The sequence below is a fragment of the Monodon monoceros genome, unplaced genomic scaffold (genome assembly GCF_005190385.1).
Source record: "Monodon monoceros isolate NGI ecotype Baffin Bay Population unplaced genomic scaffold, NGI_Narwhal_1 Super_Scaffold_20, whole genome shotgun sequence".
Taxonomy (NCBI): Eukaryota; Metazoa; Chordata; class Mammalia; order Artiodactyla; family Monodontidae; genus Monodon; species Monodon monoceros.
The window spans coordinates 105004230-105028357 of NW_021703777.1; the positions used below are offsets into that span (position 1 = coordinate 105004230).

The 24128-nt window shown below is 36.6% G+C and overlaps 1 non-coding gene across 1 annotated transcript; it reads left to right on the forward strand.

Annotated features, from left to right (window-relative positions):
- Positions 1 to 8603: 8603 nt before the first annotated feature.
- On the forward strand, positions 8604 to 8719 carry LOC114903300. Its single transcript, XR_003795687.1, has one exon. It is a non-coding gene; the product is annotated as a U5 spliceosomal RNA (small nuclear RNA).
- Positions 8720 to 24128: the final 15409 nt, after the last annotated feature.

The following is a 24128-nucleotide window of genomic DNA, read 5'->3' on the forward strand; positions in this document are numbered from 1 at the left end:
TCCAATATATATAAGCAGCTCATGCAGCTCAATATTAAAGAAACAAACAACCCAATCCAAAAATGGGCAGAAGACCTAAACAGACATTTCTCCAAAGAAAACATACAGATGGCCAAGAAGCACATGAAAAGCTGCTCAACATCACTAATTATTAGAGAAATGCAAATCAAAACTACAGTGAGGTATCACCTCACACCAGTTAGAATGGGCATCATCAGAAAATCTACAAACAACAAATGCTGGAGAGGGTGTGGAGAAAAGGGAACCCTCTTGCACTGTTGGTGGGAATGTAAATTGATACAGTCACTAGGGAGAACAGTATGGAGGTTCCTTAAACAACTAAAAATAGAATTACCATATGATCCAGCAATCCCCCTACTAGGCATATACCCAGAGAGAACCATAATTCAAAAAGACACATGCACCCCAGCGTTCACTGCAGCACTATTTACAATAGCCAGGTCATGGAAGCAACCTAAATGCCCATCAACAGACGAATGGATAAAGAAGATGTGGTACATAGATACAATGGAATATTACTCAGCCATAAAAAGGAAAGAAATTGGGTCATTTGTTGAGACGTGGATGGATCTAGAGACTGTCATACAGAGTGAAGTCAGTCAGAAAGAGAAAAACAAATATCGTATATTAAAGCATGTATGTGGAACCTAGAAAAATGGTACAGATGAACCGGTTTGCAGGGCAGAAGTTGAGACACAGATGTAGAGAACAAACGTATGGACACCAAGGGGGGAAAGCAGCAGGGTGGTGGTGGTGGTGTGATGAATTGGGTGATTGGGATTGACATGTATACAGTGATGTGTATAAAATTGATGGCTAATAAGAACCTGCTGTATAAAAAAATAAATTAAATTAAATTAAAAAATTAAATAAAATATACAAAATGAAAAAAAATCAGTGAATAGCAATATAAAAGAATAACTTTAGCTGTTGGCACAATAGCTCCTCTAACAAATTCCAATTAATTTAGAAATATATGTGTATCAAAATTACCCACAAGAAATGTATCAAAAGCCATTGTGTGTGAAACCAGTGGCCCCACTGACATGCATTATATGTGGTTAGTCAGCATTTGCTACATTATAATGTTGTGATAAACAACCTCCAAACCTCAGTGACTTACAACCAAGGTTTATTTCTCACTCATGTGGCATGTTGGCTATGAGGTAATGGTGGCCCCAAGTCTTTATTCCCAAATCCAGGCAGAAAGAGTGGCCCCAATTTGGGAAATGTTTTTCTACAGGAAAAGAACAATGGCAGCATGATGTATGGCTCTGAAACCTCTGCTCAGATACAGGATGTGTCCATTCTGCTCATATTCCATTTGTTAAAACTAGTCACATGGCTGACACTGATATTTGAGGGGGAAGAATATTTCTCCCAGAGGGAGGGGGTCCCTTATAAGCACCATATATTTTCAACAAGCAATTCAGTTATCACACAATAGATATACTATAAATAGACACAATTATGCCCAACGTCTCATTTTCCTACATACTCATTTTTATGAATAACCTGAAAAAAGAAGTGGGAAGCCTGTTAAGAAATGTTTAAGTCATATGATGTAAAATGATACAGATGGAGAAGAGAATGGCGTTTTTTAAAAAATCTTGCATGTTTGAATGTTGGTGGTCACCAGAATGGACATTCAATGCTAGAGGAAAGGTGAATGGACTTCTAACATTTTCAACATGAAAGAATTCTCTTTGACCATAGGTCTAAGCCCAACTGCACCATTTACTAGCTATAAAACCTAGGAAATCACTACATTTACATTAATCTGAGCTGTCTCAGATATCAAAGTGCTGTGAAGGTGTTCACATACATGTCAGAAAAGATTGAGAGAGTGAGGAAAGGCTAAATAGAGAACTGAAGAAAAGAGGTGTGCTGATCTCAAATCTAATTTACTGCATAGAACAACCACCCAGAGTGGGAAGGAAACTTCTGAGGGCCCCTGATGGCCTGGGTGGATTATCTCTTTGAGAGGATCTTTGGGTCTGTATTAACAAAGTGATTGCTTGAGCACTGATTTCTTTGCCTTAGTAATAATAATTGCCATCAGTCTAGTGATGTGCAGAAGGAAAAACCATTTTAGCTACCTCACTTCTGTAAACTAGTAAATGTACTCCCTTAATACAATTTTGCAGAGTATAGAGACGCCTACTAGGACCTAGTCTCCTCTGGACATTTAAATATAACAAAGTTTTCAAATCAAGAAAAAAGGCCTGGAAGAAAAAGAAAAACTATAAAGGAAAGTACCAGCCTTGGGGCAACTAACCCACAATACCCAAAAAACTACATCACCTGCTAAGTTAAGGATACCCCATTTGTAAGATATTAAGTTCACATACAAGTAAGCATTGGAGACATTATGACACAAAACTCAGTTTTCAAATAAATTGGGAGCCTGGGACATATTAACATTTTTAAAATCCCAAAACATAAAATGAGTTCACGAATCAAAATAAGTGCAAATAAATTCATAAAATATATTGGCAAGATGCCATTGTGTGGCTTGGTTATTTGTGTTTTCGTGTATAGACACAGGTGGAGAAATTTTTTACCAAATAACAAAAGAAACAGATGAAGAGTTTAAAGGGCAGTTCTTTCATTGAAAATATCAAATTGTGTCACACAGAACATCTTTATGGCTTCCTTCTACCAGCAAGTTACCTCTGGTTTGAGGTCTCCCTTTGGCTGGATCCTTTGACCAGAGTTAGATAAACTCTAGTTTGACATTTGAGTCCTTTGCTGGTGAGAAGCCTCACCTCTTCTCTCTTTACTTACTCTCTGTTCCCTCCTATTTCCCCCCCACCCTTTCTCTTATGTTATTTCATTCCTTTCCTTCACCAAGGCTTTCAGTCTCTAAGGCTAAACATGAAGTCAGGGAGATTTTGATAGTCTTTTTATAAGATTTTCCAAAAAATGTTTACCTAAAAAGTTAAATTTTGGACAAATTTGAACTTTGCTATAGTTTAAAATTAGGAAGTCACTGGCTGAGTCTCAGAGATCTTTTGCTGTGTAGAGATTTCTGTTCTATCCATGGTTAATGGATTTGGCCTTGGCCTTTGGTATTGTGTTCCAAAAGAGGCCAAATTTGGAAAACGTTGACATGTGTGTATGTATATGTGTGTGTGTGTGTGTGTGTGTATATATATATATATATATATATATATATATATATATATATATACATATGACTACAAATGTCTCTGCAGCTCCTCCAGGAAGCAATTACAAAAATATTTCCATGGTGATTGGATGCACCTAATTTTGATACAGCCCTACTTAAAGCTTGTTTTCAGGAAAAAAAAGACTGAGACCCACAAAGGCCCACTTTTCCCTGATATGCCTGTGTGCTTATAATGGATCCGAAAAAGTACGTAATATGGATAAAACATTTCCTATTTGGAGTCTTTTATAATCTCCTACAAATCTTCAGGAAAATGCTAAGCTGAAATCTCTGTCTTAAAGGACAAAGTGTCTCAATGGAAAATACCAAAACATAGATAGGAGGAATAATTTAAGGGGGTCTCATTTCGTGAAAGAATATCTCTTCTATATCTCTTAATGTTACATTTTGTTGTCCTTTAGCAGAATTTGTTTGGAATTACTATCGTGATGACCCATTTACTATATTTTAAATACATTCTGTGTTAAGGACAGTGTGTACTATTCAGGAAACAGACTCAAGGATAAAAAAGCATATGGTAAACATACGCTGGTGTCATACATGTTGGTGGTTTCACAAAATAAGTAAATATATATGTGAGCCAAGCAGACAGTGACTAGTGGTATGTGCTGTCCAGGCCTTCCATGATTTTGCATTTTGTTTCTTCTATTAGTTGTCGAAATATCTTGTAAGGCCCCATTGCATTTAAAAATATATTAACATTTAGACATCAGGTCAAACACCTTCTGTACGAAAAGAACTACTCCTTGAGAATGTAAACAAAAATCAACAGTTTCACTTTTTGTGTGAGGTTTTCTTAAGTATAAATAATAACCATACCTGTTTTCAGAATTAATACTTTCACAAAACCAACAAAAGAAATCTTCTCAAATGTAAATACTTTTCAGAGAAACAAAGTGTACTGCAGTTAGAGAATCAAAATCCTTTACAGTATATGAAACAGTCTTATTTAATTATTATACCTTCTAAGAACTAAAAAAAAACCTTCACTTTTTAAGAGGGCCCTTTTCATTTCAACGTCAAGCTTTATTTAACAGCATTAAGTCGTACTGGAATACTATCTGGTTCTTAAATAGTCATATCAATCTATTTCTTAGATTTGAAGGAAACAGGAAGACAAACATGTTAGATTTGGGTTATTTAATTTTTGTTTCTTTTGAAATCTGAAAATTTTTACCTTTTTCAACTTGAGCAAAAGACTCAAAACTGAGAGAAATTAGAATAAAAGAGATCTCTTGGGATATTTGTACGTCTTCAATGAAGTTGAATGACATTGAAATTCAGAAAATAATAATGAAAATACATATACATCTAAGAATCACAAAAGCATTCAAAATATTAATTCCATAACTATTTAGCATATTTACTCATCATTTCTAACACACATGAAAATGAATTAGGAATATATTTAAACTATCATTGTTAGAAACCAAAATATTGCTTTCACATAAAAGCACAAAAAATTAACTATTCCAATATTTACTTCGGGAAGCTTTTTTTTTGTTTTTGGGGTTTTTTTTTTTGCGGTACGCGGGCCTCTCACTGTTGTGGCCTCTCCCGTTGAGGAGCACAGGCTCCGGACACGCAGGCTCAGTGGCCATGGCTCACGGGCCCAGCCGCTCCGCGGCATGTGGGATCTTCCCGGACCGGGTCACGAACCCGTGTCCCCTGCATAGGCAGGCAGACTCTCAACCACTGCGCCACCAGGGAAGCCCCTTCGGGAAATTTTGATAACAATTTTTTTTTGCATTTGTTTAGGAGAATGTTGTTGCCTTATTTCCTTTGTAAATTATTATAACTTATCTAATTCCAACTTGATACTCTCTAATCAATCTTCCACACTTCTACCAAAGTCATATCAGGGTATGACTATGTCCTTCTGCTTAAATGGTTCCCCATTCTTTCAGGATAAAATTCAGCTTGCTGGAGCACGCCACTCATGGGTTTGCATCATCTGACTTCTGTCTCTATCTTATATTATTTCCTGTCATACCCCATACACTTTCCCTACCTATGTGCTATTGCCCAAATGATCACTCTCACTCACCTTTTTATGTGTTTATTTGTTTACATGTCATTTCCTCAACCTAAAATATTCTTCCTTCCCATATTAACCAGATTTAATCCTCATAATATTTCAAGATTCAACTCAAGAATCATTTCCTCCTAGAAGTCTTTATGGACCACTTCTCCCTTCCCCTACTCAGACGTCCATTTCCAATTACCAACTCCCTCACTGACCTACACATAGCAAACTTTAAAATACAAAAAGCCAACAGATTGCAATGCAGAAAAATTAATTTCTGAATTAATCGTTACCTAATGCCAAATCTATTCTTGCTTTGGTTTTCTTCTTGGGACTACCCAATATGTGTGCATGTACACACACACAGGGACACACAAATATGACACCAGCACTCGTGTCAGAGGCCCAATGAGGAGCAGAGGCCAGCAGGTGAGCGCTCAGTGTAACTGTCCCGTTTCCACCATTTGTTAGAGATCCCCACCCTTAGTTTAGCCACAGAGATAAGGTTATTTCACTCTGACTTCCTTGGGTTACTATCCATTCTGCTTACGTATGGCCCCTTTTTTTGGAGGTGATATTCTCTGATTAATACGCAATCATCATTTTATGCTATTGGATCTTAAACTCTCTTACAAATACCACCCCAGTTACTTTGTGATGGTTAGAATCACTACAACTCCTACTTTCCTTGTGAGAAACACCATATAGATACTTCATGATCATCAAAGCTGCTCAAATCACTTTCTAAACATAATTAATCACTAATTCAGTTAGTATCAGACAAAGCGAAGTCTGATGCTACATGTTCTGCTGCTAATTCACATCTATTTTAACTTCTGGAGCATCAACTAAGTTCTGGATATAAACTAGATTGTAAGAAGCAAAAACAGCTGCATTTCAATGTTGAGCTTACAGTTTTGCCAAAACGAATCCCCATTTTATAGAACTGTCATCTGATTATTTGAGAATCAGATGCAAGAATTAGGTTCAACACTGAAAGAAGAAAGTCCTCAACCAGTAGTGAAAATAATTTTCAACCCTGAAAGATCCTACATACATAGTTTCAAGGTAAATAATACATTTTCACAGGCACACAGAATTAGCCCAAGGCCCCAACTGTGATTTACATTGGGTGGGAACAGTTAAGATGTAGCCATGGTCATGAAGAAAGAGGCTATCTGGAGGCCCACCTGTGTCAGCATCAGGCCACACATGCCCTTCCTGACAATGCATGCCGGTGCTGACATACTTCTCTGTGACTGGCCCAACTACTCTTGTGGCCTGGAGTGAGACTGGCATCCCAGCTGAAAGTTTTAACAAGTACAGGAAAGAGGAGCTAAGCATTTGGAAGCACTTACTTGGTTTTTGTTTCTGGAGCAAAGCACTCTAGTACTCTGGGAAAGGAAGGAATGTGTCTTGTTTTTAGATAGCAAAGTGTTGAGATGCCAAGATGTGAAATGGAAAAAAAGATTAAGGCCTAGAAGAAAGTCAGTTTTAATTGTCTGCCAAATAGAAATGAATCTGATCATCCTCTCTTACTTTCCATTTTGGTTTTGAATCTGACAGAAACTTTTTTGGTTAAGGAGGGATCTACCTAACTGAGCAAAAAATTGGGTGTTTTGGTTATAGAGAAGCCGACATAAAAGAGCTGAAAATTACTTTGCTATTTCTAAGTAATTATCCATGTGTCATATCAAAAACCAATAGAAATGTTATTTTAGTATGGATTGATTTTTTTTTCTATTTAGGACTGAGTTTTCTTTGTAATCACTAAAAATTTAAAGATGAGGGACAGGAAATAATAATTAATTGAATAACCTCACTTCCCGTCCCCTCGTTAACCTTTCCAAACTTTAACCAACAGTGTTCCCTGCTCACAAAATCCATAAAGATCCATAAAGAATTGGGTTTATTCACAGTGCAAAGATGCTTCGTGAAATGCACAGCCTTGGCTCTACGTTTATTAAAATAATCTTCCTAAGTTTTAATCTTTTAAAGATTCTAGGCCCAAAAGAAAAAAAAAAAGAAGCTGATATATAAAGGATAATTTGAATACTCTTGAAATCACAAAAAAGTAAAATAACTTTAATTGCCTTTAGGAAGGATGGTTACATTGCATTTAGAAAGGATGATTTTCACCTGTGATAACTTTTATAAGCCATTTATATATCCACTCAATATATATTGTCTGATTATTTTTTTACATTGGAAGTAAGTTTGGAAATGTTTTAAAGAGAAGACTAAAAAAGTATATAATCATCCCTAGAATTTTAGAGTGTCACCAACATTACAATTCTCCACATGACTTTATAATTTTATTTTTGCCATTCAGTTTTCTTCTTCCCCACAAGTAGAATCAGGTAAGTGGAGATAAGGGGCAGTGATACACATATTGATAGTGTTAGGTTTAAGAGATGAATGAAGACGGGAAGCTGTGGAGTGTTGAAGAGGAAAGCAATTCTTTTTCAGACCATGCTGATTCTCAACCAGCAGGGCACCAGATAGAGGTAAAACACAAGTACGCTTGGAAGGAATAAACCACATTTTTGGACCATATTTCTTTTAGATAATTTTCACCTTCTCACCGAATCTACTTCCACAGCGATAATTAGTGCAACCGGCTTTACAAATAAGGAAACCAAGCCCCAGAATCAGTAAAAGTCATAAAGCTATTAGGAGCCAAGACTCAATTCCCTGTGTGTTTTCTATTATGCCATGTTTTCTCATTATTCTATGTTTTTCTTAATGAAAGAATGATGACATCATAATGAAAATCAACACAGTTTTGAAGAAAGCTTCCAGTGTTCAAATCTGGAATGTTCTCTCAGAGTAACAATTGAATCCAGAACATTCTCTCACGGTAACAATTGAAATCCATAAGGTCCTCTCAGAGTAACAGATCAAAACTCAGTAATAAGGGCTCTCAGTGCAATCTTGTTCCAAATACGTCTGAGCTAGCTAGAGAAATTAAGGACGGGGAAAAGCTTATCTGAGTCCTCCTAACCATGCGGGAGGGCAGAGCAAAGTGAGCACTCAACAACAGATACTTTTAAAAAGTGAAATGGGTTCTGCAGACAAAATAAAAAGTGACACTATTGTTCTCCCCCCACTTTCTCAACCTTTGTCCCAGCTGTCTTCTCCTATAGCATATACCATGAAGAAGACACTTTAGGGACCATGATTTGATAGCCCTGATGCTGAGGCTCTGGTCTAGTGAAAATTCAGAGGTCAGGTTGGATTTCTGCATCGTTAACATTCAAATCAAAGGGTCATGGTGTACTGCATCCACTCTGCCTTGAAACCAAGGCACATGGCCCTTGCACGCCTGTCAGGGCCTGTTCCTCACTGCTCCATCTCCTCCTGTTACATCAAATTCTCTTCAGATTGAATGAATCTTTCGCCTTTTACTAAAGACTTCCATGGAGAGGAACAACTCTGAGTCTCATAGCAATTTTTTGAGGCCTTGTCCTGGCAAGGCTACTTACTGATGTCCAAATGAAAGAATTATTGCGTTTTTTGCTTCTAACAGCGAAGCTACTTGCTAGTTTTTGCTAGTTATTTAACATATGTGTGTATATTAAAGCAAGTAGGATTTTCTGGGAATCTGTGTATAAATAGGGTGCCCGGTTTCAATCGAACTGGATCCCACATGCATGCTGCAACTAAGAAGCCCACATGTGGCAACTAAGACCCAGCACAGCCTAAATAAATAAATAAACAAATAAATAAATGAATATTTTTTAAAAATGCTGAGCTTACTTCTCATTGGCTCATTTCCTACTCAGATCTGCTTATAGGAGGGAGGGTCTAAGCATTATTGATTCACCTACTTTTTCTTGCTTAGAGACAGTTGTTATAACAGTACTAGGAATTAAAAGACCCTTGCAGCTAGGTCTTGATCGGTAAAACAGTACTCAAATTGTTTCCTCATAACAGAACATTCTAAGCCAAACACTCAGTGTAGCTCTAACCACAGTAATATTCTTTAAAAATACCTTCCATACAAACTTACATAAAAGTAGAAATAGATCAATTACCTGATGAGGCACTTTACGCAAAATGTGTCATCTCAGTTGCTGCAAGAAAAAGGAAACAATCAAAGATCAGTAAATATCTAAACAAAGAAGAGATCCACTCTTAGGTAACTCTCTCCAAAAAAGGCATTTTTTTGTTGCCAAAAGCCAATTACATCTCAAAAGTCCACCCCACCCGTGCAACGCAGAGACATTCACAGCAGCCGCAGGAAGTGTTTTGTATTATTGGAGGAAAGAAGAACTTTATGGAGGTTTGTACTAATGTTAACATAACTAAGCTAGAACTACGTTTCCCAGAATCCCTTCCCTGTATGTTTCTGGTGTAGACATGGCCAAAAGAGAAGTTTGTGTGAGATCTGAAAGGCTGAAGTGAAGCTGCAAATGGGAAGCTCAGTGTGGGTACCAGGTATCCCTGGAGGTTGTGAACTCCATCACTAATCTGTTGGCTCGGCTTGCTGGGAAGGGGCAGCAACTGCGCCTATAGCTCCACCAGCTCCTACTGGCTCTCTTTCTGCTTCTCAGAGGCTGTCTCTCACTACTTCTATAAAGGACCAGCATTGTCAAGGTTGGAGAAAATGAGACACAGAAGTTTGTCCTCATGGGTCCAGTATGTCCTCTCACATTCTATCTTTTCATCCCTTGCTTTGGGTCCAGCTTTTCTTTCTAACAGCTGACCACAACTTCAGACCACCACCAGACAGAGGGGCAGCAGCCTTACAGAAATTTATTCACCAGCTGTCACAACTGCATAACATCTATTCCCCGTAATAAATCCCCTAGTCCTATAACAACTCACAGTGGTTCCACTTCCCTTATTGATCACTGACTGGTACAGAATCATGCCCAGGGAACAGGGAGGGACTGGACCCTCATCAAGGAACTGGTGCTGAGTCTCTGGCTGAATTTCAGTATCCATGCTCCAGTGAAGTACCCCCCGCCCTTTGAAACTTGGCTAGCCCTGTGACTCACTTTTGACTAAATGCATATGGCAGAAATGATGCTTCATGACTTTTCAGGCTAGATCATAGGAAACTTGCAGATTCTGCCTGGTTTTCTTAGAAAACTCACACTGGGAGAAGACAGACACCATGAAAGAAGTTTGACTACCCTGAGACTATAATGCTGTGAGAAATCCCGGTGACTTTACTGGTGTTCAAAAAAGGTAGATGAGGCAAATCACACCCATAATAGAATGGGGTTCCTGGGTGGACCTAGTCTTGTTGGGAAATACAAGCTATAACAGTGCATTTATCCACATGTGTAATGACCTTGTCTCCCTAGTTCCTCATCTCTCTGTACTGTTTCTGGTATTCTTGTGTTCAGTCTCTCTTCACTCCAATCCATTACACATCACTACTAGATTTAGTCATCTACAAATATCATATTTATTTTAGCATCTTACTATTAAATAACTCTTCAAAGGGCCCCATTATACATGGGGATAAAGTCTAAAATCTTTCATCCATCTTCCATCTCTATTTCCATCTCCATTTTCTACTACCTCCCAGAATTAATTTCCCGAGTCCAGCCAAAGTAATTTTTTAATACCCCTAGTTATGTCATGGCATTACTGCCACTGTGCGTTTCGTTACCTACTCTCTCAAAAGAAGACTTACAATCTTCCTATTTACCTGCATGAGTTGTACCCATCCTTCAACAAGCAACTTAAATCCCACTTCCTCCATGAAGTTTTCCAGTTTCTCTTTTCTCTTTGTTATGGTTATTATAGAAATCTTACTTATGTTTTTCTGTATATTTTGATTCCCTAGTTATATAATAATTATATTGAGGAAAGATACTGTGTTATTCATCTTCATATTTCTCCAAAGAAAAGCATTCGCTGGATTGGTAAAATTGTTTATCTTCCTTCTTTTACCTTCTTCAAATAATGTACGTTAAGAGAAAATAAATTGTCTCAAACCATACTGAAGCAATCATACTGACAGCTTTCAATGAAATTGTTAGTAAAAGTATCACTAGCTCTGGTATTCACACTCAAAAGATAACTACGGAGCAATTTTACCTAATCTTTATAAGCATGAAAATCTCTTTTTAATTAAAAATATTATGAACTCCTCTCATGTTAGTGATTGTACTTTTGACACAATGCATAAGAGAAAGCTACTCCGCATTCCACGTCACTTTAAATTGAGTTTCTATTTTATTAATCCCAGTAGCATGCAAATAAAATTAAAAATCATATTACAAATCCCTTTGGCATATTTAGTCTATAGTTAATAATTGACATAATATAGATTTTTAAGGCACCTTGCAAAAACCTAATGTCCTCTAATTCTCCACTCTCCTGATCTGCTTTTGACATCTCTAAGGGATTATTTCTGAATAATCATCACTGTCTAAATGTCACCCTAGAAAAGTTCAGTTTGGTTTGGCAAGACCCCAGATGCTGAGAAATAGAGGAATGATTATATGAGTTACAGTATGTCCATGAAATTAAGGTTATGGGCACAAAAATATCATATTAAAATAATAGGAAATTATTTTTATAATATTCCATAAAAAATTGTACATAAAGTATGAACAGAGATACAAAAGAAATACATGGGAGAAACAGATTAAAGTGTTACATATTCTTTGTATTTCTCAATGAGAGTGTGGGTACTTTTTTTTTTTTTTTTCCGGTACGTGGGCCCCTCACTGTTGCGGCCTCCGCCGCTGCGGAGCACAGGCTCCGGACACGCAGGCTCAGCGGCCATGGCTCACGGGCCTAGCCGCTCCGCGGCACGTGGGATCCTCCCAGACCGGGGCACGAACCCGCGTCCCCTGCATTGGCAGGCGTACTCTCAACCACTGCGCCACCAGGGAAGCCCGGGTACTTACTTTTTAATCCATATTTTTGAAGTTCTATAATGAATACACATTACGGTTTTACTGGGAAAAAGTAATACATTTAATTTCTTAAAGGTCAGAAGTATTACTTAAACATTCTTTGCTTTGTGGCTCTACCAACAACAATAATCATACTCCCAGAAACTACTCATTTGTTCGGACCTAATTCACCATTAAAGAAATTGCACTCACTAAATGTACTGCTTTATCTATAAAGTAATAGTTTAAAAAGCTATATTACATACAGTATGTCAAGCACCAGGGGTTTTTAGTTCTATATTCTGTGATTTTGTGAACAAGCCTGTGTTCTACCTAGCAGTAGACTTGACAACTTCAAGGCTTTGATCATATTCCCTCTTTGCTTTCATGTTTCTAGCCTAAACTATCCGAATTTCTTGAATCGATATTCATATAGAAACTCCTTGATCATTTTACTTATTGTTCTCTGGGACTCATCCAGCTCTATCTTGTCTGAGGAGTGGTGACCTGGAGAATTTATAGTATTCCAGTTCTTAGACAATTGTAAGATGACGCTTTCTGATTTGTTTCCAATTTTCTTCATGAGGCAGGCCACTGGGCTGGTGCCTTGGGGAGCAGACTACAATCATTTCTAGGTTGCTTTCCTAGGTTATAACCAATACCTTGAAGCCATCAGTTCTACACTTTTTCCCTTTAAATAGACCTCTTACCTGTACATACACATTAAACCTCATCTGTCAGGGTTTCTACATTCACATAATTGAGAATTTATCTGTAAGTTTATTTCCATGAGCCTAACATCTCTTATATTGTTATTAACTTCAGTAGAGATTTTATTATCAGACAATTTGCTAAAATGTTAATAATAATAAACCAAAGTAAAAAAAGCAATTGCTAGAGAATGTCCCCACTATCATTCTCCACTTAGAGAAGTGCTTATTTATTCCTGCCCTTTGTTTCCTGTCTCTAAGTACTTAACTCACAATAAAAAAACAAACAAACAAAAAACCTCCTCAATGTCGTGGTAACTATTGAAAAAGTTTTTTTCCTCTGTCAAATTGTCTTCTACTTAATAGTTTATTTTTACAGCATGTATTGAAGTAATCTCAGCATGTATTACAGATTCTAACAACTTATCAGGCACCCTACTGAAAGTCATTTTTTATGCTCTCCTACTGAAAGCGCTTAAATCCAAGGGACTCCAACTGAGACACATTCATTGGCACCTTACATTTGATTATTAGAAAGCCTTTTCACCCATAGCACAGCATGTTCTGAATCTCAGTGATTCTGGAATGAATTAAAGTACACTGGAATGAAATTCCTTCTCAACCTTCTTGTTATAGCTGCCTTTTTCTTTTTTTGTTTGAGGCTTTATTCCTAAATGATGAAGTGTGAAGATTGCCTAGGGTTTAGAAAAGACATAGATGTAAGTATAGATGTAGTTATAGATATAAAAAAATAACTGGAGAGGAAATACTTTTCCAAGTCAATATTCAATTAAATTCCATCAAGTCTATGATCAAAATAATCTTGATTCACCATGTGGCAAGAAAGGGACAGTCCTAGTTCTACACTTCACTCCTTAAAAATTAAGAAGAGATTAACATTTTAAAAAGTGAGTGTTGACCTTACATAGTACCCTACACAAAAATTAACCTTAGATATATTAACAGACCTAATGGAAAACCTAAAACTATAAAATTTCTAAGTCAATCACGAGAGAAAAAAAAATCTTTGTGAACTTGGATCAGGTGAAGATTTCTTAGGACACAAAAAGAAGTAAACACAAAAGAAAAAACTGATTTTGGAATTTATTAAAATTTAAAACTTCTGTGCTTCAAAACATACTGTCAAGAAAAAGAAAAGGGAAGACTCAAGCTGGGAAAAAATATCTGCAAAACAAGTATTTGATAAACAGCTTGTATCTAGAATACACAGAACTATTACAGCTCAGTAATAAAATAATCCAACTTTTCAAAATGAGCAGAATATTTCAACAGACATCTCACCAAAGAAAAGATGGCAAATAACCATAAAAAGATGCTCAGTATTAGTATTTATTAGGTAAATGCAAATTATAACCACAATTGGATATCACTACTCTCTAGGATGGCTGAGTTCAAAAGGCTAACCGTACCAAGTCTTGGCTTCTATGTGGAGCAAGTGAAATTCTCACATGCTGTTGATGGAAATGCAAAATGGTAGAGCCACTCTGGAAAACTGACTGGCAGTTTCTTATAAAGTTAAATATACTTAACTGACTATATGAACCCAAAATCTCACTCCTAAGTGTTTACACAAGAGACATAAAAACATATATCCACACAGAAACCCGTGCACAGATATTGTATTAGTCTGCCCAGGCTGCCATAATAAAATACCATAGACTGGATGGCTTAAACAACAGAAATTTATTTCTCACAGGTCTTGAGGCTGGGATGTCCAAGATTAAGGTTCTGGCAAAGTAGATTTCATTCCGAGACCTCTTCTCTTGGCTTGGCAGCCGTCATTTTGTTGTGTACTCACATGACCTCTTCTTTTGGTGTGCTCAGTGGGGGAGAGACAGAGAGAGAGAGACAGAGAGAGAAAATTCTCTCCTTCATAAAAGGACACCACCTGTATGAACTCATTTAATCTTTATCACCTCCTCACAAGCCCTATCTCCAAGTACAGTCACATTGTGTGGAGTTAGGGCTACAACATATGAATTTGGGGGTGGGACACACAAGTCAGTCCATAAAAGATATATATCCACTTTATTCAAAATAGTCAAAAGTGGAAAGAACTCAAATATTAACTGGTGAATGAATAAGCAAACTGTGGTGTATCCATGTAATGGAATATTACTTGGTAGAATAAGTAAATCACTGATACATGCAAAAATATGGAGGAATCTCAAGAAAGAAGTCAGATCCCAAAGGCAAACACTACGTAGCTCTGTGTTTATGACATTCTGGAAAAGGCAAAACTATATTCAGGAATTAGATTAGTGTTGTTGGGGGCTAGTTACGGAAGAAAGGGACCGACTACAAAAGGGCCCAAGGGACCTTTTGGGGATGATGAAAATACTCTATTTTTTCCTATGGTAGTGATAGAGTATATACTAAGGTATACTCACATTATATTACATTTACATAGTATAATTACATTATACCTCTTTCAGGTAATACTTGACAAGTGAATTCTTGAAACTCAAGATCAAGGTACAGTTCCTGTCATATGACATACAAATAACAAACATTTATAGTAGGGAAAGCTGTAGGAAAGTGGTTTGGTACAAAAGGACTAATGCCTAATGATAGAATGACAAGCCTCCATGTTGGAAAAGTGGAGAAGAATTTCAAGTTGTGTGGGAATACAAGAACCTTATCAAAGAACCTCAAATACCATCACCCTGCCCTCTACATATACCCTACATTTACTTCTAGATTGATACTTATTATAACACTTAAAAAGGAGAAAGTAGGGAAACCTAGAGCATACCGAGATATCCCACAAAGCAGGAATTTGTTAAAGTTTCTAAAACAGTTGATTTGTATCCAGGAATGAGAAGTAATCCTAAATAATATTCTAGAATATAATCATCAGCCAAGTTCAAATTATATCTAATAAGGCCTTCACATAATACACAGTTCATAATGGACCCACCATTTAATCTCAACCAATGGCACAAAGAAACTTCAGACACTCTTCTAACTGAACTTGAGTAAGAGTCCTGAGGCCATCGCATTGGCTTCACTATCTCTGTGAATGGTCAGCAATGACCTCTAGTGGCAAGTGTGGTTAATCACAGCTCTATCCTTCAGGGACCCGAGGGACAGCTTTCTTAAGGAAAACAGTTCTTGATGCTGTCGGCCCTAAGTGCCCAGTGAGATCATATTTACATCTTTTTTTTCTTTTTAACTATGATTACTTCTCCCAGCTCACGATGGAAATCTGAAAGGGGTGGTTTGTTGAGCTTGATGGAAAAACTCTAAGAAGCAGAGGGTAAGGACCCTGATTCTGAGATTTAGAATCTGGATATACAGCCTCAGGAGCTCACACACATACAAACAAAACAATGGAGATTCAACAGTCTAACATATGCATCTGTTTATTCTATTTACAATGTTCCATGGGGAGTTTGTAAAGACTTTGGTCAGTTTCAAAAGAGCTAGGAACTCCTCTGTGCACAGAAAAGCAATTAGACATTATGTGAAGGCACAAAAGAAACAAAAGACTATCTTTACTCTCAAGTACACTGGAAATTAATAGGGACAAAAGGACTCACAAGTTTTTTTTATACCTCTAATAGAGCAATCAAACATACAAGAAATTGTAAATTAAAAAAATATGGGGAAGGAGAGAAAAAGCAGAACAATAGAACAATGAAATACACAAAAAGATGCATCAGGTACCTATCATTTTAGGGCTTTCATTTTTTTAAGGGGTAGGTAATAGAAGTGATCTAAAAGATAAATTATCATTCCAATCCTAGCATTTTAGAGAGAGGGAAATAATGGGTCCAGAAATGTGATTTGACTTTCCTAAAGTCCCAAGCCAATAAGCAGAAAACTACTATTCCAAATCCCACTTCAGTAGTTATTCCGTTGCATGATATGTCCTACCTTAATAAGAACTGAGCTTCTGTTCAATCTGAACTCTGAGAGAAATCTTGACTATAAAATAGGCTATTTTAAAGGAAATCATTTCTCCTACAGCTACACTTGGAGATAAGCTCACTGAGTGAAACAGTATACATTTACCATTGCCTAATGCAAATGGATAAAGGGTGAAGGTAACACCGGGTAATTTATGCTTGCTTTTATTGCATTGTTTATGTAGTTTACAGTTCAATTTCATGAATTTAAATTTCCTTATACATCACAAATGATTCCAAATATACCTCATTTAAGGTACAATATTCTTTTCTTTCTTTCTTGGATATAAGTTTCAGCTAAATTCAAATTCTGATAGAGCTTCCCTGTCTCTTTCTTTCCCTTTCCCTTCCACCTCAGGCAACAAAGCCAGATGGGCTATTTGATTCTGTTTCTTGAATATCAAAAAGTGAGAAAGAGGAAAGTTAGAAATCTGTGGGAAAATCCCTCTTCTTCAAGATTTCCATCTAGGGGTTTCAGATTGTTTGGATAAGTTTCAAATAAACATCCCTCTTCTTAGGGTAGTTGATGCATATTTTTTAGCCTCCAGAGGGGAACACTGACCTCCTAAAAATTGTCATTTTTCAGCTAAATTATAATTTGCTAATCCCTTAAGGCCATCTGACAGGTTTCATGGCTATTCTGACAGACTTCAGTAGAAATAAAGAATGTTTTAAATAAAATTGAGAAAAGCTTATTTGGGGAAAGTAAAATAGCACAGAATGAGGGTATGTCTCATCTAATACTCCTATTCTACTTAATTAAGTAGGAACAAACTGCATAATAATATGTAATAAACTCTGTTGTGATCAACTGATAATTATGAGTAATCAAAAGCTACCATACAGACATAAAGGAACTGGTTTTTTTTAAGAGTTAGAAAATTGTAAATACAATTCTATATAAGTAATATATAATTTTATAAATGCATAATACAAAACTCTACTGAACATAAGTTTTTCATTTTTGGTGATTAAGAATTTGCAGTGTCTCAGTATTATTCTGTGACTATCAATTATCATTGGACATGGACTGAAATTTTGGTCAAAATAAAGGTTTTATTAACAGAATATTGGACAAATAACTATCAGACTTGATAAGTTTAGACCACTGGCTCCCACAGGGACTTTCATCTGTGAGTCAGGACTTTCACTTGTAAGTCGATTACTCAGAGTAGCGCAGGGTGAAATAGGATGTCAAACGTGGCTTTGCAAGACAGCCTGAAACTACCCAGCAACTTTTTCCCAGCAATTTTGTGAATGAAATTTCCTATTTTTGACAGTGCTTTCACTCTAGAAATCTATCCAAAGGATAGATTGTGAGGCAAGCAAACACACATAGAAATAAGTATAAGGATCATTTCAGTATTATTTAAAGTGCTAAAAGATTGAACAAAGTTATATGTTCAACATAGGGGAATGGTCAGAAACATTAATTAGTGTATAGCCGTATGATGAACTATTCTGGAGCCATAACAAATTATGTTTCATGACATTTAAATAACATGAGAAAAGACTAATAATAAAACATCAGGTAAAAAAGAAAAAGTCTATGCTCAAATCTGAAGTTAGTTTTATTTAGATATGCATAGAAAACAACTCTAGGAAAAAATACACCAAAATATTAACCATCATTTTTATGACAGTGGATTATTGATGACTTTAATCTTTATCTCCAGAAGGCTGTTTCTTCCAGACAATGGAGGGCAGAAAAAGAATAAATGTGGTCACATTTTATTTATGGTTACATCACTACACTCCTCATTTCTTCAACTGAAATTGCATACGTGTTTCATTCCTTTTCTTTTTTTGCTCTCAGCATGCATCCCATGCCAGACTGCAAGTGTACACAATAAGAAGAAAGCTGTAGTGTACATAATTCTTTATAGATTTTACATTCCTTTCATTTTTTATTTGACCCTAACAATCTCAAGAGGAGGCAGGATATAGGTACTTATAGACTTCTTGGATTTTTCTGTTATTAATATAAACCTTTTAGTATTTTAGTGTTCATAGCAAGAGTTACTAAAAGGAATAGTATTATTAGATTATTTAGCACTAGGAGAGTCCTAAGTCTAAGTCTTAGTTATTCCACTTAGACAAATTAGATTCCAACTCAAATGTCACCTTTTCAGAGAGGTGCCCCTTGATCCCCCCTCTTAGTGCACTGCCCCCAAGCCAGTCTATCACATTACCTTGTATTGTCTTCATAAACTTAACAGTATCAGAAACTATTTGTTTATGCATTTGTTACTTGTTTAATGCTAGTATCTCCAGCCACCATAACTCCCAAGAATGCAACTCTACGGATTCAAGAATCCTGTTCCCTCACTACCCCACCCCCACACTGCTTTTTCCCTAATACCTACAACAGTGTCTGGCCTAGAGGAGGCATTTAATAAATATGTGTTGAATAAATGAATGAATGAGCAATAACCTCTCTCAATTTTTCCTCTCCTGTAAAAGGGGGAAAATCATACCTACCTTATAGGTTTATCATAAAGACTAAATTAGACAACACATGAGAAAAATTCATACCTTAAATGTCACTTTTTAAAATCCTCTGTTTACTTATGATCTCATGTGGAGGTCCTGCACAATTTTTGCCATATCATGATAATCGTACCAGCGTTATATCCCAACAGCTTCCCAGGAATTTTTTTCAAAAAGGTAAGCTCACAGTATATTCACTAATTAGACCTATTAAATAATCCTCATTAAAACTACTAGGGGCCATATCCACAAGCAATAACCTTAGTACTGGTTCTAACTACATAGACCATGTGACCTCTGTAGAGACGCAAAAGCCAGGTAAGCTCCTCTAGGTTGTTGAGATCATGCCTGACAATATTCTTTAAATGCTAAGAGAAATAAATCACAAGGCACCAAATAATCCATTGTTTCTTGAGGACTTACCTGTCCTCAAGGTTATGCTGGGCAATATACTAATAAATGAGACAAGTGTACAGCCTGGCAAATGTGTAGGTTATTTCCTTTATTGCCTCAAAATGATACTTGTTCTCCAAGAAAATAAAGACCATGTTTGACTTTGATGATTTGTGGGTCCCAAGAAGATTTATACTTTTATAACTCAATGACTAAGTGTAGTCACATCTTAGAGCCCCAGAGAGGCAAAAGGAACTATACAAAGATACATAGCTACTTAGTGGCTAAGTCACAGACACTATTTAATTCAGCTAAACTCAAATGCTATTAACTGAATGTAAGATAGGAATATATGCAGAGTGTTTAACATCTTTGCAACATAGTTCATTGAGCTACTCCTTGGTTGAATGAAGTTTCCAGCTGCCTCTGATTTACTCAAGCTTGAAAGTAGACATAATGACAACTGTACTTTTTTATTTTATTTTTTAAACCTGGTACCTCCTGGAGCCTTACTCTATCAAGTAACTTTAATATAGCACCCACATTTCTTATTCTAAATATTTTGCACAAAAGAACATAAATACTCCTTGATTTCCTAGCTTCACAAAGAAGAGAGCTCTATCTCACTAAAGTATCTTTATTGCAAACCACTGCCATAATGGTGCAAATCTCTTAGCTTTGGCCCGAGTTTCAAGCTGACTAGGTATAATTTGACTTGACTTTCTGCTAAATTATATTTAAACTCTTTCTCTGTTATTTTATTCCAAATGAATTTTGAAAAAAAAATCTGACATTTGTGGTATGTATGACTATATGGTTACTGACAAAATAGAAAGGCATATAAAAGGTTTGTTACACATCTGGAGAAGATAAATTCTTTTCAATACTGGAAGAAGCATTCTACATTATATGTTAACTTCCCATTTTGACAATTAAACACCGTGTGCTACTATGTAAAACAGTAAAATAGAAGTGAAAAATTCAGGATTGTTTATAGTTGGACTTCTGGTTGTATGGGCATAATACTGTAAGTGACAGCTTTTTGTGGGAAACTCAGGGCTGTATGGAAACAAACATCCAGAGATCCCCAAAATATGTTGCTTACAGTGTTATACAACGAAGTTTGATGACTATAACAAAAAGTCAAACTTGACTATTATTTTAATGTTAGCATTTCTACTGAATTCCTATTGTTTTTATTAGGTAAACTATAAATGTATAAAATAAGTATTAATCCTTTGATAGCCTATTTAATTAAGCCAGAATATTTCATTCTCTAATCATTTGGATACATTAAGAGGTTACTGAAACACAAAACCACCAAAAAGTTAGTCAAATGTTCATTCTTTTTTTTAAATTGAAGTATACTTGATTTATAATATTGCATTCGTTTCAGGTATACAGCAGTGATTCAGTTATATATATTTTTTCAGATTATTTTCCATTATAGGTTATTATAAGATATTGAATATAGTTCCCTGTGCTATATAGTAAATCCTTGTTGCTTATCTATTTTATGGATAGTACTTTATATCTATTAATCCCATAATCCTAATATATCCCTCCTCCCCTTTCCTTTCCCCTTTGGTAACCATAAGTGTGTTTTATAGGTCTGTGAGTCTATTTCTGTTTTGTATACAGATTCATCTGTATTGTTTTTTAGATTCCACATGTAAGTGATATCATATGGTATTTGTCCTTCTCAGACTGACTTACTTCACTTAGTATGATATTCTCTAGGCCCATCCATGTTGCTGTAAATGGTAATATTTCATTCTTTTCAGTGGGTGAGTAATATTCCACATCTTCTTAAACCAGCCATCTGTTGATGGGCACTTGGGTTGTTTCCATGTCTTGCCTATTGTAAATAGTGCTGCTATGGACATTGGGGTGCATATGTCTTTTCAAATTAGAGTTTTCCTTAGTGGCTGTATCGATTTACATTCCCACCAACAGTGCAAGAAGGTTCCCTTTTCTCCACGCCCTCTCCAGCATTTATTATTTGTAGACTTTTTGATGATGGCTATTCTGACCGGTGCGAGGTGTTACCTCATTGTGGTTTTGAATTGCAATTCTCTAATAATTAGTGACGCTGAGCATCTTTTCATGTGTCTGTTGGCCATCTGTATGTCTTCTTTGGAGAAATGTCATTCTTTTATTTCTAACAAAGAGGAAAGCTTTAAAGTTACTTCAAATCAACAATTATTTTTGAGTCTCGACTATGTGCTCAACATTGCTCTGGGGAAAAACAATGTTGGTTACTGAAAACCATTCTCAGAACACCCCAGTGTGGGGGAAATTCTGAGCTATTTGGTGGTTGTTGGAAATTTAGTCATTTCCATATCAGTCAGTATCTCCTCAGACAAAAAGTCTTAGAATTTGTATGTGAATCAACTCAAAATGAAATTCATAGTGGTAGAACCTTTACAAAAACTTCTTCATTGTATTAAAAACTTATTCTACATTCTAATTTGATTGTACTGTGAAATATTTTTTTCCAATTCTGTAACATGATAAAAGATAGCATTTTATTGGTAGGTCCCACTCCTAGCTTCAGTATTAGAGGACACGGAGCTGCTGAGGTAGTCTATGGCTTTCAGTAAAGACCCTCAGACCACCCCACTTGGAACTAATTTCAAAGACGTTTCCTCTGCTCGCAGGTCACTTTATACTGTTTTCTTATGTTGGAGTGTAGTTTACTATCAACCAGTTAGGAAATGGGATCTTAAAGCTGCACTTACTATCACACCTATTTGGAATCTTGTGCTAAACTTAGCATCTTTGCCTGTTTATGCATTTGTTCACTTCCTCCTAGGAGTTTTTAATCCCATTCCATTATAGACAGGGACTATACCTGATTTACCCATGTATCCCATTAAGGTCTAAAACACTGATTTGCAGAAGGTGCTCAGTAAATACTTTGTAAATAAAAACTTAAATTATTAAATAAGGCAAAGATAGATTATTACTGGGAAACATTTCTTATAACATTATTCCATAATTTAGTGGCTTAAAAGAACCACTTATTTAGCTCATGATTCTGGGGGTTACAGTTTATGGTGGGCTCAGCTGAGTGGTCTTAGCTTGCACAGGTACCTGCAGCCAACTGGCAGGTCCACTGAGAACCGTGTGGTCTATGGAGAACTCAGCTGGGACAAATCATTTCTGTTCCACATGGTCTCTCATCCTCCATCAGAATAGACTGAGTTTGTTCTCATGCAGTGCAGGATTCCAAGAGACAGAGAGCAGAATTGTGCAAGGCCACTGGAAGTCTAGGCTCAGAACTGGGGTACAGTTATTTCCACAGCTTTCTATTGGCTAACAAAAATGTCATGAGGCCAGCCCAGATTCAAGGGATGGGGAAATAGACTCCACCTCTTGATGGAAGGGGCTGAAAGATTTTATTGCAAAAGGTGTGCATACAGGGAGGGGGGAAGACTTAGGCATATTTTTGCAAGCAATTTATTTAATTGCGTCACTTACAAACATCTATCACAAAAATGGTATAGAGTTCCCAGAGCAAATGATTACCATTCTAGAATTTCTAAAAAGAAGTTAACTTTCCCATTGTTCCTATGTCTTTAGGAAAGTTTTTTTTTTTTCTGTCTTGCAGTTAGCACCATTAATATCCTAACTTCATTAATGCATTTGTTTTTTCAACAAGTATTTATTAAACAAAAGCCACGTGCAAGATACCATGTTAAGTGGTGGGGATACTAACAAGATGCCTCCTTTCAGAATCCAGTGGAGGAAGACACACAGAGAAGTAACTATGACAAGCTGTGTTTTCCTAGACAGTGCTCTCAGAGCATACAAATAGAGATAAAGAAAATTAACCCTGAGATACAAATGGCTTCTGAAAAGCAGCAGTGGTAAACGATCTTTGCCAGCAGGTCAGAGTTCACCTAGAAGAAACAACTGACAGCTCACTTGTGGCATCAGCAAAGGCTCGGGCTGGGAATAGCACGACAGTTCGGGGACCAGGACGTGGCTGAGATTGGAGGTAAAACACACAGTCAGTGTACTAGAGTGGAAGAAGATAAAGATAAATTATAGAGCAGAACCATGTGATAAAGAACTCGAAACATCCTCCTAAAACTTTTGATTTTTATCTTCTAGTTAATGAATAAAGGTCATAGAATGACTTTAAGCAAGGAAGCCATTGTGGTCAGTTTTGCATGTTACAGAAGAAATGTCAACAGTGGTGACAGCTAAGAATTAAAGAGGGACAAGAGTGAAGGATAAATTTAGAAGACGAGGTTCTGGAGGGCATATATAGCTCCGATGAAGAGTTTCTAACTTTCTTAGGGCACATTCTCTCCCTTCAGAGCTCCAACCTCTGTTTGTACAGTTGTGTGACTATTGGACTGAGCCACATCTCTCTGATAGACTAAAAGCTTCACTAGGGCAGGTTGCCTCTGGTTTTGCTCTCCATTGTATTCCTGTTGCCTCACAAGTGCTTACCCGATGGCAGGTGTCTGGGTTGATTCCTGAGCAAAT